This window comes from Mus pahari, chromosome 6, assembly GCF_900095145.1.
Source record: "Mus pahari chromosome 6, PAHARI_EIJ_v1.1, whole genome shotgun sequence".
NCBI classification, from domain to species: Eukaryota; Metazoa; Chordata; class Mammalia; order Rodentia; family Muridae; genus Mus; species Mus pahari.
The window spans coordinates 87,800,126-87,818,155 of NC_034595.1; positions in this window are offsets into that span (position 1 = coordinate 87,800,126).

An 18,030-nucleotide genomic window follows, 5' to 3' on the forward strand; every position below is an offset into this window, starting at 1 on the left:
GCTGAGGATGTGGCCACAAATTGCCCATAAAGTTCTTAAAGCTGCATTTCCATCCGGAAATGAGCTGTGTGCTTGATACAGTGAGCTGAGGTGCTGGGGCTGAGCCACCAATCCCCTGGGGACTGTCAGCCACCGTTCCAGTTGCTCCTCCAGTCCCTATTGAGGGTGGCTTTTTGCTGCTTCTATGGTAACAGGGACTCTCTATGTAGTCCAAGCTGACTTTGTACTCATGGCCATCCTCCTGCCTCAGACTCCTTAGTGCTGGGATGAATAACCTGTGTGATGCCACACCCCGCTTCTCTCGCACACGATTGATTTTAACTGTCTCTGTGAGCAACGTGCAGAGTGAGCAGTCAAGGAGACAGTTGATAGATATCATGCTTAAAGCACAACCCATGCCATTCACATACGCACGCATTTAGAAGTGATGAGACCTGTTTAATAACGTGGACTGTCCCCCAGCTGACAAGTGAGCCCTGTGCATCTTGTGCCCCACATTTTAGGTGCTTGGTTGGTTGGTAGTTTCTGCAGTTAGGAGTTGAACTCGGGCTTCACACACGTTAGGTGAGCGTGCTCTACCGCTGAGCTATGTTTCCAGTTTCTCTTCAGTTTCTCTCTATACCCCAAGGTAACCTCAAACTCATGACAATCCTCCTGCCTCTGTCTGCCTAGGGCTGAGATTGTAGGTTTGAGCCACCACACCAGGCCCTTGTCTCTTTCCCCTTTATTTTGTATTTCTGTGAAGACCGGACTGGCTTTGAGCTCACAGTGATCCTCCTGCCTCTGCCTCCCAAGTGCTGGGATTACACGTCAAACGAGCACCACCACATCTAGTTTAGATTTTCTTTCTCTCTTCTGTGGTGCTGGGGATTGAACCCAGGGCCTTGTGCGTTCTAGGCAAACATTCTGCCCCCAGCCGTTTGTTAAGACCTCAGGAACCTGTAATTAGAATGTGGAGAGAAATGGACATCGATGCTTAGGCTACTGGGGACACTTGCCCCCGCCCTCTGAGAGGACAGACTCAGCTGGCTCCCTAGCCCTTCCTCAGGGCTTCCTAGCATCGCTCCTAAACTTCATGTGCCCTAGAACAGGAGTCGGCAGCCACAGCCCACGACAGAGATCAAGAAATGAGGGGAAGCATGCCCGTTCCTCCTCTGGGGCCCCATCGTGATCTGTGGAGAGCCACTGGGTGTGCTGGACCACGTGACAGAGGCGCCAGTAGCTAGGTAATAAACTCTGTGTGATGGGTGTGTCTCTGTGCTCTTGGTGTGTGGTCTGGGAAGGGGTGAGGGGCTTAGGGTGTGTGTGTGTGTGTGTGTGTGCAAACTACCCAGAAGCCAAGAAGTGCTGAAAATCTTTTGTGCCAGGAGAGCGCTGCTACACTCAAGCTTGTGTTCAGGGTCCTTGAAGGTTGTTTTTTTCCTTCTTTTTCCTATTAGCTATATATGTGTAGGTGAGTTCGAGTATGTACACAGGGGCTGAGGGATGCAACTTTGCATCTTTGCCCTTTGTAGAGGTCAGAAAACAACTTGCAAGGGTTGATTCTCTCCCTCTACTCTGTGGGCCCATGGGAATTGAACTCAGAGCATCAGACCCAGCAGCAAGTACCCTTACCTTACCCTGCGCTACCTCAATATCTTTCTCTTGTTTGTTTAATAGGCACTCATGTAGCTCAGGCTAGACTAAAATTCAGTACGTAGCTGAGGATGGCCTTGAACTTCTGACCCTCCTGCCTCTACCTCCCCAGTGTGTACCTCCACCTCCATTGTATTTTATTTTTTCAATGGTATTTTTTTTTTTTCAGCAGTGAGTATTAGACCTCAGGGCCCCTCCCATGCTGAGCAAGCCCTCTGCCACTAAGCCCCAGCCCCAGCCTCAGCTCTCAGGGGTGGTTTAGTGAAAAACTGTAAGGTGGAAGCATGGCACACTCTGCCCCGCCCTGTTTCCCCGCGATGTTCACAGCGCTCTTTTGCGGGCTGCTGTCGTTTTTCCGGTGGCGCGTTGAGTATCAGAATCTAGACCACTGCAAGTTAGAAGATTGTTTTCTTTCATTGCGGAAAAGAAAAACATTAAATGTTAACAAGGCTAGCCATCTTTCAAAGTCTTGATGAGCAGCAGTAAGTGTGTTCGGAAACTTGTGAGACCTTCAAGGGCCTTTTCTCAAAAGATGCACAACACGCAAGCCCAGGGTGGTGGGTGCACATGCAGGGGGGTGGGGTAAAGCAAGATGGCTCAGGGGGTCAAGGTGCTTGGTGTATAAGCCAGAGGACCTGAGTTTGGTCCCCCAGGCTTTACCGTAGAAGGTGTGATGATACATGCATGGTGATGGTGGGGATGATGATGGTGATGGTGGGGATAATGATGGTGATGGTGGTGATGGTGATGGTGATGGTGGTGATGGTGATGATGGTGATGATGATGATGGTGATGATGGTGATGGTGATGATGGTGATGGTGATGATGGTGATGGTGGTGTAATGGTGATAAAGGATGTTGGGGGCAGAAGCCAGTATGGGAAGACGCTGAAGAGGGAGGGTCTGGATATGTGAGAGTCATCACTCATTCATTGGTTTCCACAAACTATGTCTCCTCAGCAAATGCAGAACAGTTATCTTCATGTGTTTGGCTAACCCTTTTTCAGTCTTCAAGTTGTGGCTTGTTGTATCCTAGAGGTGCTGGGACAGGACTTGGGGCCTTAAACAGACCCAGCAGACCCTGTGCCACCTTCTGCAGATGTCACGGTACTTTGAGGATGTGCTATACCCTCCCATCTTTACTGATTGTGTTGTACCACATCAACGTGATACTCACATGTATTAGAATGGGGCTTTACAGTGCTTGCCTGGCACACAGCACCTCACAAACCATATGTGGCAGTGCATAGCTCTAATCCAGCACTTGAGAAGTGGAGGCAGAGGATGAGGAGTTCAAGGTCAGCCTGGGCTAGAAAAAGCCCTCGTCTCAAAAAGACTTTTTAAAAAGAGAAAATATAACATATTTATTCATTTCAAAAGAATAAGTCTATTACATGTTAAGATAATTGCTATCTTTTTATTAAAACAAATCCAATTTCCCAAGAGGAAAGCACTGCGAGGCAGGGTGGCCTTGCTTCAGTTTGTTTGTTTTTTTTTTAATAGCTCTTCTGTTTAACTAGTTATTATATAACGTTTGGCGTTTGCAAACTCCCCCAGGAAGGTCTCAGAGTCACCCTGATCCTTTGAGGAGGGCGATTGGAGGTACTCCCCTGCAGACAAGAGATAGAGGCCAGTAGGAATAGCTTTTCTGCATGCATAAGGGATTGGAAAGGAAGCCAGGGCTCGGGGCTGCAGGGAGGCTGGCCAGACTTTGCCTGCAGGGGGCAGAAGTGAGTACCAGAAGCCATCAGGCTAGGTGCCCAAGCTGGGTTCCTGGAGAAGCCGCTGTGTGTGTGTGTGTGGGGGGGGGGTTGCGGGGGGGGGGAGGAGGAATGAATCCTGCTTGCAACTTGCTGGGTTTGGAGATCTGTGGACTCCCCAGAGACCATGCTCAGAGAAGCTGTGGGCCAAGAAGCGGGCATGACACTGATGACACTGTGAATCCAGGAAGGACCCCTGGGAAGGACCTCTAGGAATGGATGTCCCTGGTGGCCAGTAAGATCCACTAAGAAAGGTGTGTCTGTCTTCTCCCTGCTCTGAGGCCAGAATCTGCTCTAAGGTACAGCTGCCACGGGTGGAGGCTGGCAAAAGCCCACCCGAGCAGACCTAGGGACACGGAGGTGTTAGGAACTCAGATTGCGCGGCAGTTTCAGAAGGCACGCGTGGGGGCGGGGCTCAGTGCGGAAGGAACCGAAGACTTCTCCCCATGTTCAGAGAACCTGGCTTCTTACCAGGAAGAGGTAGTGCTGGGCCAGTTGATCCCACAACGGTCCTTCCATCAACCTTCCCTGGTCCCGTGGAGCACTCCATACTATAGACCCTTGCGCCTCTGGGGCTTGGTTTGGGTTGTACATAAAGCTATGTCTTTGCCTTTGTGCCTCTGCCCTCGCTACTCCCAGGCCAGCCAGCTCCAAGTGGGCCATTTCCTAGACAGTGGCCAGCCTCAAACAAGGAGGGCGGTGCAAGACCACTCAGAGAGAGAAGCCGAAGAGCTGCGCCTAAGTTAGAGTTTCTGTTGATGCGATGGAACGCCATGACCAAAAGCAAGCTAAGGAGGAAAGGGTTCTTCTGGCTTACCCTTCCACACCATAGCGCATCACTAAAGGAAGTCAAGATAGGAACTCAAACAGGGCAGGAACCCGGAGGCAGGAGCGGATGCAGAGGCCGTGGAGAGGTGCTACTTATTGGCTTGCTCCTCAAGGCTGGCTCTCTCTGCTTGCTCTCTTATTGAACCCAGGAAAGCAGCCCAGGGGTGGCCCCACCCACAATGGGCTGGGCCCTTCCCCATCAATCACTAAATAAGGAAATGCCCTACAGCCATCTATTTTGGGGAGGGGCATTTTCTCACCTGAGGTTCTCTCAGTTCAGATGACTCTAGTTGACGTACACAGGCTGACAAGGGACATTGACAAGTGCCAGGTCCTGCACCTGAGGGGACCTCACTCCTCTCAGGACAAATACCAAGACTTTAAAAGATATTGTCACCCCCGTGCTAAGAATGAGAAACAGAGGAACAGAGAAGCTGGGTAACTCTCTCAGGGTCACACAGCTGGGAAACGGCAGGGGCTGGGGTGGAGAGAGGTGAGGTTTGAGTCTGCTGGTCCGTTGATCTGCTATGCTCCACGGGTGCCATTCCAGACTGCCACATGGTAGGAGCCACAGGAAGAGCTATGAGGTCTCTGAGGTGACCCTGTCACAGCTGGGTGACATGAGGGAAGGCTTCCTGGAGGAGGTGCTGTGTGGCACAAGTAATTACCCCCCCACACACACACACAACAATCAACAGATGGGAGTCCCCCAAACAGTAGATCCAGAGTAGGCAAAGAAGACAGGCAGAGCCTAGCTGCTTCCGGGGTCTTATGTAGAACGGGGTGAGGACATTGAAGTAGCTTCACAGAACTGGGGCATAACAGATTAATGTCACTTCCCTCTGGAGTCTGGATGCTTCAAATGTCCCATCTAAGTCCACTGCCTCTCTCTGACCCCTTGGCACCGAGGCCCCAGTCCTCTCCATCAGTGACATACTGTCAACCTTTGTTTGCAAAGGTTGCAATGAATGGGTCTCACCACAGGCCGATCCCTCCTAACCTTGACCCTTACAATGAACCCCCAGCCCCCTACACCCTGCCTTCCTTGGACCAAGCTATCCCAGTGCCTGTTGCTTGGGTTCAGCTGTAGGGTGGACCATCTTTCTTCCCCTTTGAAACATCCTAATTCCCTACAACCACCTCAGTTCTCCTATGCCTAAATGACTGTTCAAAGCTTGCAGGGAATCCAGGTTCCTCAGTCAGAGCCTTTGCCTGCCTCTTCTGCCTACTCGCCTGGTGATCTCTCTCCTTTCACGAAGCTGTGCATCTTCGGGGCCTTTGCACACTCCTGTCTGGAAGCCCAGCTCCTGGCCCCTCTCTCCAGCAACCAAATAGTGATCTCACCTTTGCTCTGACATTCTATGGCCCCATTCCTCCCAGGATCCTGTCATCGTGTGTGGTTTGAACTATCTTTTCTGGCGAGCCACTTTGGGTAAGAAGCTGGGGTGAGAGAAAGCCTTTTTCTCCCTTAGCACAGAGCACAGGCGCAGCAGGTGAGTTCTCAGAAGCATTTGTTGAGTGACGGAATGATTCCTGCCGCTAAGAAGCTTGGGAGCTCTGGACAGACATCGGCATGCAGAGTGCTGGAGACAAAGTGTGACAGGGGACAGCTGTGGAAGGCCAGAGGAGGTTACTACAGACTCAAGTCATTTCTCTATGGCACGTAAGGGATGAACGGGAGCTTATTAGACAGATGGGAGTAAGAAGAGTTGCAGAAACTGCTCCTTCCTGAACTATAGTGTCAGTGAGTGAGGCCAGGCAGTGCCCAAGCTGTAGCGTGCTGGGAGGGTTAACACCTGATGGCTGACTCACCAGAGCTGAGGCCCTTCTTGCCTGGGAGCAACATAGCACAGACCCTCAGGGACGACACAAAGAAGACTCAGTCAGATGTGGCTTCTACGATGGCTCTCCATCCCCCAACTGTGTGGCCTTGGCTGGATTGTTTGCCCTGTCTGAACCCCAATTTTTCTCTTTGGCAAAATGGGATAAGTCAGTCTAAGACAAGGAAGGGACTCGGAGACTGGGCTGTTTAGAGGCCAAGCTAGAAAGAAGGCTTGCGTTATCACGGCCTGGGAGCACAAAGGGCCACCAGAGGGTGATGGGAGCCAGGAAAGACACTGCCTAGGCCCTTAGAGGAAGCCAGGTCTAGCCACTACCAGCCCCCGGGCCTGTACCTCCCAGAACCAAGACAGCTATGGCTGCTGCTTGGAGCCACTGAAGTTATGGTGCTTGGCTGTGAGATCTCCATCACTGGACCTGAAAACCGACCTTGCTTATCTTTGCACTGATCCTCCATCCTTCTCCCAAGAGACAGACTTCAAGAGGCCAGATAATGTCTATTGTGATCACCACGATGCCCCAGCAGCCCGGAGACGGTCTTCAGTGTACGGACACTCAGGACACATTTGGCTGAGTTAGTGAACAACAAGGCCTGAGCCTCTCAGCCTGGCATTCTCCAACATACCCATCCCAACACACCAGTCCGGCAAGGCCCCAGGCTCCTCCATGCCACACCCTACGCATCTTCCTCTTAAAAACATTTTTAAATCGCATCTATTCATGTGTGTGTATGTGTGCGTGTGTGTGCGCGCGCGTGTGTGCGTGCGCGTGTGTGCGTGTGCCTGTGTGTGTGTGTGTGTGTGTGTGCTCCTGTGTGCATGTGTGCGTGCACAGCAGGGTATTTGCAGAGAGCTCAGAGCACAGCTTTGAGTTGGTTCTCTCCTTCCTCACGTAGAGATCCTGGGACCAGAACTCAGACTTGTCAGACTCCTAGGCAAGCACAACCCTCTCGTCAGCCTGCGTTTGACAAATGGTTCCCTCCCCAACTCCAGATACACAGGCGATCACTCACACCACCTCCACAGAGACAGGAGAGCCTGTGAAGACAGACTTGGAAGCGTGGGGACCCCAGACCTGGTTTCTTGCCCCAGCATTCTTCTGCCTATCACCTTCTTCTCTGGAAAATACGGACAGACTCCCCAACCTCCCATAACGACTCTAAAAGCATGATGAGACATAGTAGTTGCTCAATAAACAGCAACTGGACTCAGCTCTCCTTGAGGTCTGAACTTCTCTGAGATGCTGGAACTCTACCACTGTAGCTTGTCTGAAGTTCTCAGTCCCTGATGGGCTTCTTGGACAGAGTGCAGCCTGTCTGAGTCTGGGAATTCTCTTCCACATGTGCATGGCGTCTCCCCAGTGGGCCGCCCCACCCTGACTGGGTTTTATTGAGGTTTTCTCCCCCTGAAGGAGCAAAGCCGCCTTTGATCTCTCTCCGCGGATCTTTGCTTTGATGCCTGCACCCAGGGATTGCTCGAGAGTCTGCCCAACTGATGCTGCTTCAGGCTGGGCCCTTAGCAGGTGTCTTCCCTCTGTGAGCCTTGGTTTCTCAGAAGGGAAGCCTGTGCAAAGGGGGCCTTCTGCTGTTTGTCAGTCAGCCAGCCCCTGAATTCAGAGAGGTGTCATCTTTGCCCCAGGTCCTCTGGAAACTTCCCCTCCTTCAATTCCTGTGACAAGTCAGCCAGTGAGGATGCATGAGGCCAAAAGAGGTGATGGCCCTGTGTCTTCCACTGGAGGTGGGACAGAGATCCAACCCAGATTGGCTCACCCCAGAGCTCACTTACTCCTGAGACCCCCAGGTCAAGGTTACTTGGAATGCTGTGGTCCATGTCATCCTGGTCTCAGTCACCGTGGGGATTTGCAGGCTCATTCTGTCCTTTGAGGGGACAGCTGAGATCTCTGGGCAGGAGGTTGGGGACTAGACTCTGGAGGAAGCCCACTGCCAAAGATAGGTAGACTCTTATCAGACTCATGAATTGCCCCAGGGCCAGCTCCAAGGATCAAATAATTTCAGGGGAGGAGTCAGCCCCTTGAGTGTCATGTACAGAGGAAGGGCTCTGCAAGGAGGAAGGTGACAGGACTGGAACAATGCCTCAAGTGTATCCTGTGCTCCAGGACAGGTGCAGGGTCAGAGGGGAAGCAGCCTCCGATGTATGAACAGGGTGGGAACAGGCTGAGCTACCAACTGGCTTTGCTACAGAAAACACGTGGTGGCTGGAGCTGGAGGAGAGGACAGGGGAGAGGAGAGGCAGGGAGGGAGGGGTAGGGACAGGGAGCACAGGGCAGGGAGAAGACAGGGATGAGGGCTGGAGAGGTAGATCGGCAGTTAAGAACAGGTTCTGTTCTGACAGAGGATCTGAGTCTGGTTCCGGGCACCCTGGTCTGGCCGCTCACAACCACCTCTAACTCTGGCTCTAGGGGAGTGTGCATCCTCTGCTGGCCTCCAGAGGGCGCTGCACTCACGGACACACCCACACCCACACATTAACATAATTAAAAATAAAATATATGGGGCTGCAGAGATGGCTCAGTGGTTAAGAGCACTGACTACTCTCCTAGGGGTCCTGAGTTCAATTCCACTACCCAAATGGTGGCTCACAATCATCTGTAATGGGATCCGATGCCCTTTTCTGGTGTGTCTGAAGATATAATATAAATAAAATAAGTCTTTTTTTAAAAACATAAAATATGTGTGTTTTTTAAACAGCAAAGAAAGAGTGAGAGAAAGGAACATAAGAGAGAGACACAGAATCCTACATCTATGTTCTGGAGAAAGCAGATGCAATTAGAGTGAGGAGCAGGCACCATAGCTGTCAATCAACTTCCATGGAGACTTAACACTATTACCACCGTGTTCTTTCCTGGTTCCCAGTATGGGCACCTAGGTGGGAAGGGACTAAATAGAGGTTGGCAGTGCTACAGGACAAAAGGACAAGAGCCTGTGACAGGACAAAAGGACAAGAGCCTGTGACAGGAGGTGGAGGTCATGTTTGGGAACTGGGTCACTTTTGGTAAGCCACAGTCTGTCCCATTTTGGAATCCATGAATGGTCAGAGTTGGGATCCTGTGTGCATGCATATATGGGTGTACGTGAAGACATGTGCATGTGTGTATGTGTGGGCGTATGTAAGTACACATGTGTTTGTGCGTGCATATATGTGCCTAGGTGTGGACATATGTGCATATGAGTCCATGTGTGTAGACAGGGTAGGAGTCAGATCTTGGGCTCTGAAGTCTTAGGCCTCCCAGGGGTGCAGGGAAGCAACTGTACCCCAGGCTTCTTCTAGGAAGAGACTCAATCCAGAGTCCCAGCTGTTGCCTGTTCTGCCCGTTCCAGTATCTCCTTCTTCCCCAGCTCCTTCCACTGGGAAAATCGCCATCACAGAAGAGATGAACATTTGGGGAACACACAGGCAGAAACATACTGTTCCAAGCTCTCCCTGCTCCAGGTCCATATTGCTCTGGAATGTTTAATAATCTACCACTCCTGGGCTCTCTCTGTGTAGCCAGACTGTAGCAAACACCTATGGTAAGCCATCTCCTTAAACCACAGACCCTTGCTCTCTTCTGAGGCCCACTTCATAGTGGAAGAAAGGGAGTTCGCTCATTCATTCATTCATTCAGGTGAAATGCCCCACCTGAGGACATGCAGCGTGTTGCACACTGAGTTCTGGAGCAGAGACCAGAACAAAGGGCAGCATAAAGGCCAAGGTCTTCTCTGACCCGTGGCATGGGGACATACTCTCTTCTGCCTGCTGGCATCGGTTTCCCTATCAATGGCCTCTGGTAGGAAACAGAGATGATTGCAGAGACCCTGCCTGGAGAGGCTCAGCTAACCACGGCTCCCCAGATGATGGAATTTAGATTCATCTCCGAACAGAGATCCTGGCTCTGCCAGGTGGCAAGCAGCTGGGTGACCTCAGGCAAGTGACTCAGCCTTGCTGAGCCCATTTGTAAAACAGAGTGGTACAAGGAAGAAGGGAGTGTATCTAAAGGGCTCCCATAGAGTGCCTGGTACAAGGAGGGGGGGGACCTCTGATCCCCTCTCCCCTCCCCTGGCCTTTGCAAGGGTATGGGAAGGAGAGGCCTCAGGCAGGAGGGGATTAGCCCTGGGTCCCTCTCCCTGGGCGGCACTTTTAACCGTAGTCTCCTAGAGATCAGCCCTGCCCCCTCCCAGGCCCTGGGCCAGGCCGGTGTTTGCTGTGGGGATCTGGGCAGCCAGGACCCGGCTTTCATTGCTGGAAAGCTTTTGCTTGCTTTAGGAGGCGCGCTCTGCCCCGCTCCCGGGAGCAGATGGGCTACAGTGGGAAAGGAGCTCGGCCCTAAGAGGATTGGAGGTCTTTCTTCCCACCCTTTGTGTGGTTTCCTTGGGCCGCCAGCGCCCGGACCATAAAGGCCGTTTGTTTGGCCGCCTCTGGGGGCGCAGGGGTCACAGCTGGCGTCAGGCGCACCCTAGTGTGCGGGGGACACCCAGAATACTGGAGCACCCAAGCTGGGGGAGGGAAGGTGGGAAGTTTCAGGACAGTAGCAGACTAGAGGGAGGGAATCTGTGGTTCACTGAAAGCTGGAAGCCCACAGGGGACCACAAACTAGACTGTCATACACAGCGAGTGGGTCTCCTAGACTTCCTTCCAGGGACCCCACACCCCCCAGAACTCACTGTAATCTTGGAAATGTGGTCTCATTCTTGGTACAGTATAGGAAAGGCTCTGCTAACAGGAGGAGGAGAGGGAAGGTTTGGACCAGCAGAAGAAATGGTGTCTGAGGAAGACCAGGGGAAACCTCACCCATGCAGTTACACTAACCAGAGGTGCCGGGCGCCTGCGCTCTCTCTCTGGTGTTGGGAAAGCAGGGAGATGAGATTGAGTTGGGGCACCTGCACTGAAGTCAGACTATTGTGCACCAAGTACATTTTCTGCCTCTCTGCTAACAGCCCTCAAGACCATGGGGGCTACCCTCTTGCACCTAGTGGGGTTCTTGGTCACTATCTTGAGATTTTAGAAGCACCTCCAATGACATTGACAACGTGTCTGTAGATGTGACTAAATGTCCCCCTGGGTGGCAAGCACAATTATCTGCTGCTTCACTGGCTACCACTCCTCTGTTCCGAGTGTGTGGTGTCACTAAGGCATCTGGCATGCCTCACAGGGCTAGAGGGATCAGGATGACAAACTGCCCTCACTCCTCAGGGACAGGATGAGCTAGTCCACACATGGATGAAGTGGGACAAGTATTCCCATTTCAGGTTCCTGGAGGAGGTGACATTTGAGCCAGTCCTACAAGGGTGAGTGGGAGATTCCAGGACAAGGAAGGAAGGAGAGAGGACATCTCAGGCAGACAGAGCAGAGGACCCAGCCCCCACCATACATTACCCAGAGGCACTGTGGGGACTGTTGTGTGAAGATCATCTCTGGGTACACAAATGTGCCAGGACAGGCTCTGGCTGGTATGGGGGTGTTCAAGGCCAGCAAAGAAGCTTTGCCTGTGGTCTAGAAGGGTAGGGGCTAAGTAGGCAGGGGAAGAGAAGATGGCGGGCATAGGAAGTCACCCCAGCTCAAGTTACTGAGCCCCAGAGTACCAGAGGCAATGGTGGGGCCCTTCAAGGAGGAAACTGGAACAAGAAAGGAGCGGAGGGGAGGGTACTGGGTTTAGAGAGGGAGGTTAACCACAGGGATCACTCTAAAGAACTTGGACTTTATCCTGGGGTACCAGGGAGCCACGGAGGACATTTGAGCAAGAGAGGATTCATTCCATTCTAGAAGTTTCACTGGTGACTATTGTGAAGTGGTTAGACCTGAGAGGAGCTGGACCCGTGGCTTGGAGGGAATCACAGAAATCCAGGTGTGCATGCAGAGAGCAAGGGACAGTCTCCCAGACACTGAGACGACGAGGAGGCTTGAAGACATAGGCTGGAATGTGGGGGGGGGGAGAAGCTGGAGGAGACATCTGGGCAGATTGTGGGTGTCTGGCAACAGGGCCCTGCAACAAAGCACCAGATTAGAAACAACAGATAAAAGGGCTTCGTGGAGAAAGAGATGTCTGCGAAGCGGAGAATACAAATTATTTTTGGAAATTTGCTCTCATGCACCATCTTTAAATATTGATAAGAGACATTTTTTAAAGAGTTTAATGAGATGTGCCAGCACCATTCTGAGCGTGTCATGCTCATCAGCGTGTTAAGTCCCCAAAACAACCTTCTAGAGGAGAGGTTTCTGTCTCCATCCTGCAGATAAAGTAACGGGCACAGAGAGAGTAAGTAACTCATCCAGGGTCACACAGCTAATGAGTTAACGGAGCCTGGATTTGAACTCAGGAAGTTTGGCTCTTACAGTTTGTTTTAAGCCTACGTCACTTGGGCCATTTATAAAGTCCCATATGATATAGTTCTTGTCTGTCAGGGTTCAGTCAGCTGTAAGAAAGTAATAAAGCCTCTCTCTCTCCAGGACTGGGTTAGAACCCAAGCCTTTGGGCATGCTAGGCGAAAGGTTTGCTACTGACCTACACCCCAGTGTCTTGCTCTTGACCAAAGGCAAGCATTAATATTTCCAAGCCATTGTTTACAGAGGACAGTCTGGAAGTGTAACTACAGAGGAAGGAGGGACACGCTACACAACGTTAACACAGTGAAAAGGCACCGGGCTGAGAGGCACATGCCTGTGACCATGGTACTTTGGAGACCAAGACAGGACTAGAAAGAAAAAGCAACAGCATTGTGTAGCCCAGGCTGGCCCGGAACTCATGGCTCTCCACCTGCCTCAACCTCCAGAGTTCTGGGATTACCAGAAGAGTCACCACACGGACCAGTAATGGGGCAGAGACACATTTTAAAAGGGGGAGACAGACTCATTTTGGGCAAATTCGAACCTGGTGGAGCCATCACAGAGATCAACCCAAGAGTTCTTTGTTTCCCCCCCCCCCACATTTGTGAAAGACATCCCTGGGTTTGAGGGCTTATTCACGTAGCCTGTACTCTTGTGAAAACAGGTCTTTGGCTGGACAGGAAGGAGGCAAGGCTCCCAGGCTGCAGGATGTGCACAGGAAAGGACAGAAATCATGGGTACCAGGGTGGGCTGCCAGGACCTGTCCCAACTCTTACCGGTCTCCTAGACTACTAGCATCAGGCATTTCTGAAACAGCTGGTGGGAGCTAGGGGTGGGGTGGATTTTACTCTGCAAACAGGCTGTACCCATGACCCCGACCTTCTAATCCCGGGGTTTAACTGACTTCATTAACTCTGGAGGCCTCAAGGGAGAACCTCAGTCATTCCTTGTCAAACCATACTCATAAAAGCCCCCCATCTTGGGAGGTATGCAGGAAAAAACGTCTTGCCCGAAGGCAGGGGATTGAACGGGATGACCCTGGACATGAACCGTTGACTGACTTGGAAAGAGCAGGATCCTCCCCCACCCCCTACCCTCCTGAGGGCAGTGAGGGAGAAAACTGGGTGAGAGCAGAGCATGCTGGGTAGCCTGGCCGAGAGCAATCGGTCCAGCTGCCCACCCCCCACCGTGGTTGCCATGGCAACTGAGGGTCGATGGAGGAGGAGAGAAGAGACCACTCCCCCCATCAGACAATGGGAATCTATTCCAGGTCACCCCTGGCCTTATCTTGAGGAGCTCTCCATACTTTCTGTCCGAGGATTTTTGGGGAACAGTCAGTTCAGGTACAATCTGGGGTCCCCTTGAATGGAGGTACAGACAAGTTCCCCCCGAGCTCTGCTGCTCCCTTCTTTTGTAGGGCACCCAGATCCCCCAAGATGGGGCACTGAACATGGCTGCTCAGGGGGAGCTTTGGGCACAAGGAAGAAGAGGCTACACAGGGGACAGAGCGAATCTTTTATGAGTAATTTACTATCTGGAGCAAGAGCACTGAGCAGAGAATCAATTTGTCAGATCAAGGAGCAGGGCTGTGGGTCCCAGGGACAAACCAGAGTCATTGGGAGGCTAAGCCCTTAGGGGATTCTGGGAGGAAGCTGCTGCGTGAGACAGGACCATGTGGCAGCTGCCCGTGTGTCACTGGATCTGGAGCCCAAAGGCTAGATGGGACAAGTGTCTGGTGGAACGAGGGTCAGGGGGAAGCCTCCCAGACACGAGAACACCGAGTTTGGTTTCTGCTAAATATGGACCAGTGAGTGACTCCACCTGTCTGAACCTCAGTTTCATTACCTGTAAAAATGGATTGATAACACATCCATAGCACTGGTTCACTCCATAGCCTGGGACGCAGCAGGTGCTCCGTGAGAGACTTGTCCTGGACATGACTCTCATGCCACCAGAACCTCCCAGCAGCCCTTTAAAGCCTTGGTCTCAAAAGAATCCTTCATGGTCCTTTGCACCCTCTTGCCTTGGAAGGGATGGGGCAGAACGGCCCTTCTTCCCATGCTGGTGACAATAGCCTTGCAAAGTGTCAACGCACAGCCAGGTCCTCGTTAGGTGCATCCAAAGAGTCGCTTGGTACCCGTGTCCCCTGAGCTGAGCGGTGAGGCCCTGTGTAGGTTCTCTTTCCCCTAACAGTTTCCATCCATGGGAAAATGGCCTAACAATGTCCTTCCCAACCTGGTGGGGCTTCATCCAGACTCTGGAAGCACCTAGAACAGAGTTTAGAGGAAGGAGGCCATGCTTGCTAGCTGTCTTCTTTATGGTAAATTTTTCCTGTGAGCAAATGGACCCCAGCCCCCCAGCCCCCCAGCCCCAGCCTCACAGCATCTCTGGGCCACACTGCAGGTCACCTTCACTGGGCCCAGGCTGTGATGGGGGACTTAGGTCTTAGGCTTGGCTTTCTGTCTCCTCAGGCCTCCAACAGCGCAAGAGCTTCTATCAGGAGAGTCTACACTGTGTTAACTCTAGGAAAGGAAATGTCCCCTCACCACACTCGTGTGTGTGCCAGAGCTCTGGTGACCATCATAGTCTTACAGATTGGGAAAGTGTGTCTCAAGGGCAGAAGGGTAGCTAGCTCCCAAAGCCTGGGGGAGGGGCGGCGCTCGGGCTAGGACTGGCCCTTCTGCATGCCAGGTTGCCTCTGTGGGCTGAACACGGTCAGGCCCAATACCACCCGTGTCAATTACTTTTATATCACTATGTCCAAATCGCTGGCCAAAGCAATTTAAGCAGGAGGGGTTTATGATGGCTCGGGGTTCATGGGACACAGACACGCAGCCCGTCATGGCAGGGAAGGGAAGGCCTGGAACCACAGGGTCTGTGGTAGCAGGAGATAGGAAGCAGGGAGCCCAGACTGGAATTGGGGCCTGGCTTTAACCTCCAAGGCCCACTAAAGTGACCCACATTCACTAGCTGGGGACCAAGTGTTCAAACACATGAGTCTATGGGAGATATTCCACATTCAAGGTGGAGCAGCCCTGGTAGAGATATGGCGGTCAAGACACCTCAGGTCCCCAGCAATGATGGGGCAGGAGGACTCTAACTTTGGAAGTCCCCAGAGTCTGAGCATTCTATGACCCTGCTGGGGTCCACAGAGCCTGCGCATCGGCGTTTAGACACCACCATCGCAGGGTCCCTGAAGGAAAAGCTCAATAGCCCCACTTTGCAGATGAAGAGACTGAGCCTGGAAAGAAGCTGTCACTTATCTGGGGTCAGTTAGTAAGCCGGGGACTATGACATAAATGGTCCTGTAGCATCCTGTGAGACCTGTCTTAATGTTTCTCAGACGGTCTTCTTGTCCTGCCTGCTTGGATTCCACTGAGGAGACAACCAAGAGGCACCTGCACAGCCCGTGTCTGGCTCTGAGCTCCAGTGTCCCTCTTTGATTATCTGCTGGACTCTTGTGTGTGAGGCCCTGACTGGGAGCACTTCCAGGTGCTCCTTTACCTCCTTAATATCCTATAGACACAGAATTCAACATCCCCATTTTAGAGATGAAGAAACTGAAGCTCTGGAGGGAAAGAGACCCCAGGGCTCACAAATATGGACACCCTGAGGCCCACCTCTAGTCTCTTTTCCATCCTGACACAGAGCTCTGAATCCTCTCCCCACTCCTGGCAAGCCCCACCTTTCACGGTATCCTCCTCCAATCAAGCAATGGGGGTGGGGGTGGGGGGGACCGGGCCACAGAACGGAAGGAATGGACGTGTATTTTTCAGGTCTCCTTCCCCAGAAACCAGCTGGGGCTGGGTCCCTGGGAGGCTGGCATTTATGTCCCGTCTTTAATCATATTAGCTGACAGATTCCAAACAAGCCCTGCAGACACCGTGTTAACGAGGGCCGAGGGCCGGGCTGTCTCTCCAGGGAATACCTGTGAGCAAGGACAGCTGCCCTGGAGGAGCTTCCCTGGAGAGCTGCCGGCTCAGGGACTGGAGCTTCAAGACAGGCTGCACTGTGGCAGAGCCCTTATGTCTCCCACACCCCGCTGTGAGCCTGGCAGGGTATCACAACGCAGGAGGGAGGGAGAAGAGAGACCATCCTAAGGTTTTTTTTTTTTTTTAATTTATTCTAAGGCATCTTGCCTCTGGTGGTTCACCGGAACCGGTCACAGATAAGGATGCTGATCTTTACCAAAAACCTACTTTGTGTGTGGCATTGGGTAGTGCTTTTTTTTTTTTTTTTTTTTTTTTTTATAATACCTCACTGCACACCTATTGTGTGCCAGGTAGGTGCTCTATATGGGCTGGCTTCTTCAGCTCAGGCCAATATTAGGTAGCTTGGCTCAACCTCTGACTTGCCCAAGGTCACACCACTGCGAAGTGCCAAAGAGGAGAAGACTTGCTGGAGATTAGACCCTGAACCCCAAAGGCACAGGCGCTGTAGGTTTGGCGCCCAGGATGAAAGAGACTCTAGGGTGTGTACCTTTGTGGAAGGCTTATAGGTCATTGGGTACAGTGGGACCCTGAATTCCTCTTTTTGTGTGTGAGTTATCTATCTACCTACCTGCTTGTTTATTTGGTGTGTGTGTGTGTGTTCATGTATGCCATGAAATTGGGTCTCTCTTTCCTCCTTGAACTCCATGGACAGACAGCTGACCCTTCACCCTCCACTTCCCAAGTGCTGGCACTGTCAGTACAGAGCGCCATGCAGGAATCTCAATCACAGATTGGAACTACACTGAGCCAAAGATCGCAAAGATGGAAGATGAAGTTTGTTTAGTAGAGTGCTGGCCTGGTAACATAGAAACACAGGGGTGTGGTGGCACATGCCTATGATCCCAGCACCCAGGAGGTAGAGGCAAGAGGGATAGTTAGGACCAGCCTTGGATAGATAGCAAGTTTGAGGCCAGCCTAGGCTACATGCGACTGTCTCAAGCAGTCTGAGCCAAGGCGACTCTTTTTCTCCTACAAGTGAGTAATCTCAGTAACGTATTATAGTGATGGAGAGATGGGGAATAGTGAAGGAGCCACGGTGAGCATCCTCACGGCTCACACAGTACGTGGGAGAGCTCCTAAGCCAGGAGTCAACCCTTCATAGCTTCCGCCCACCTCACCTTCTCCCTTGTTCACAGAGGCCATGAGGCAGCTTGAGGGGTGAATACCAGGGGTGTCTGATAGATAAGACGATTCCATGGGGACAGTGGAACAAAGGCAGGAGACAGAGAGTCAGCATGCGAGCTGAGACGGGGAGTGGGGTGGCTCCCCACAGCCCTGTGTGCAGCGCTGACCTCAGGCCCCAGGTTCATGACCTGGCAGAGGTAACCTTAGCGTTTGTGCTTCAGAATGGGGTGAGTGTGTCCATGGATGTGAGGGGAGACCCAGGCATACTCACCAGGCTCAGCTAAGGCCACCCCTAACTGCCTTGGTTTCTCTTCAGGGTTCCAAGCCGAGGGTGACTGTCCCAAGGGCGTGGAAGCACTCACTGTTCACTCTGGGCAGGACATGGGTGTGATGGCCTTCCTGTCTGCTGTCCTCCATTGCCTTTGACATCTTTCTACCAGGCATGTATCATGTCTGTGTTCAACTCACAGGGAGGCCCTCAGATCCCGAAAGCTAATATGGCTCAAGTCTCTTTAGGAAATGGCTCCGTGAA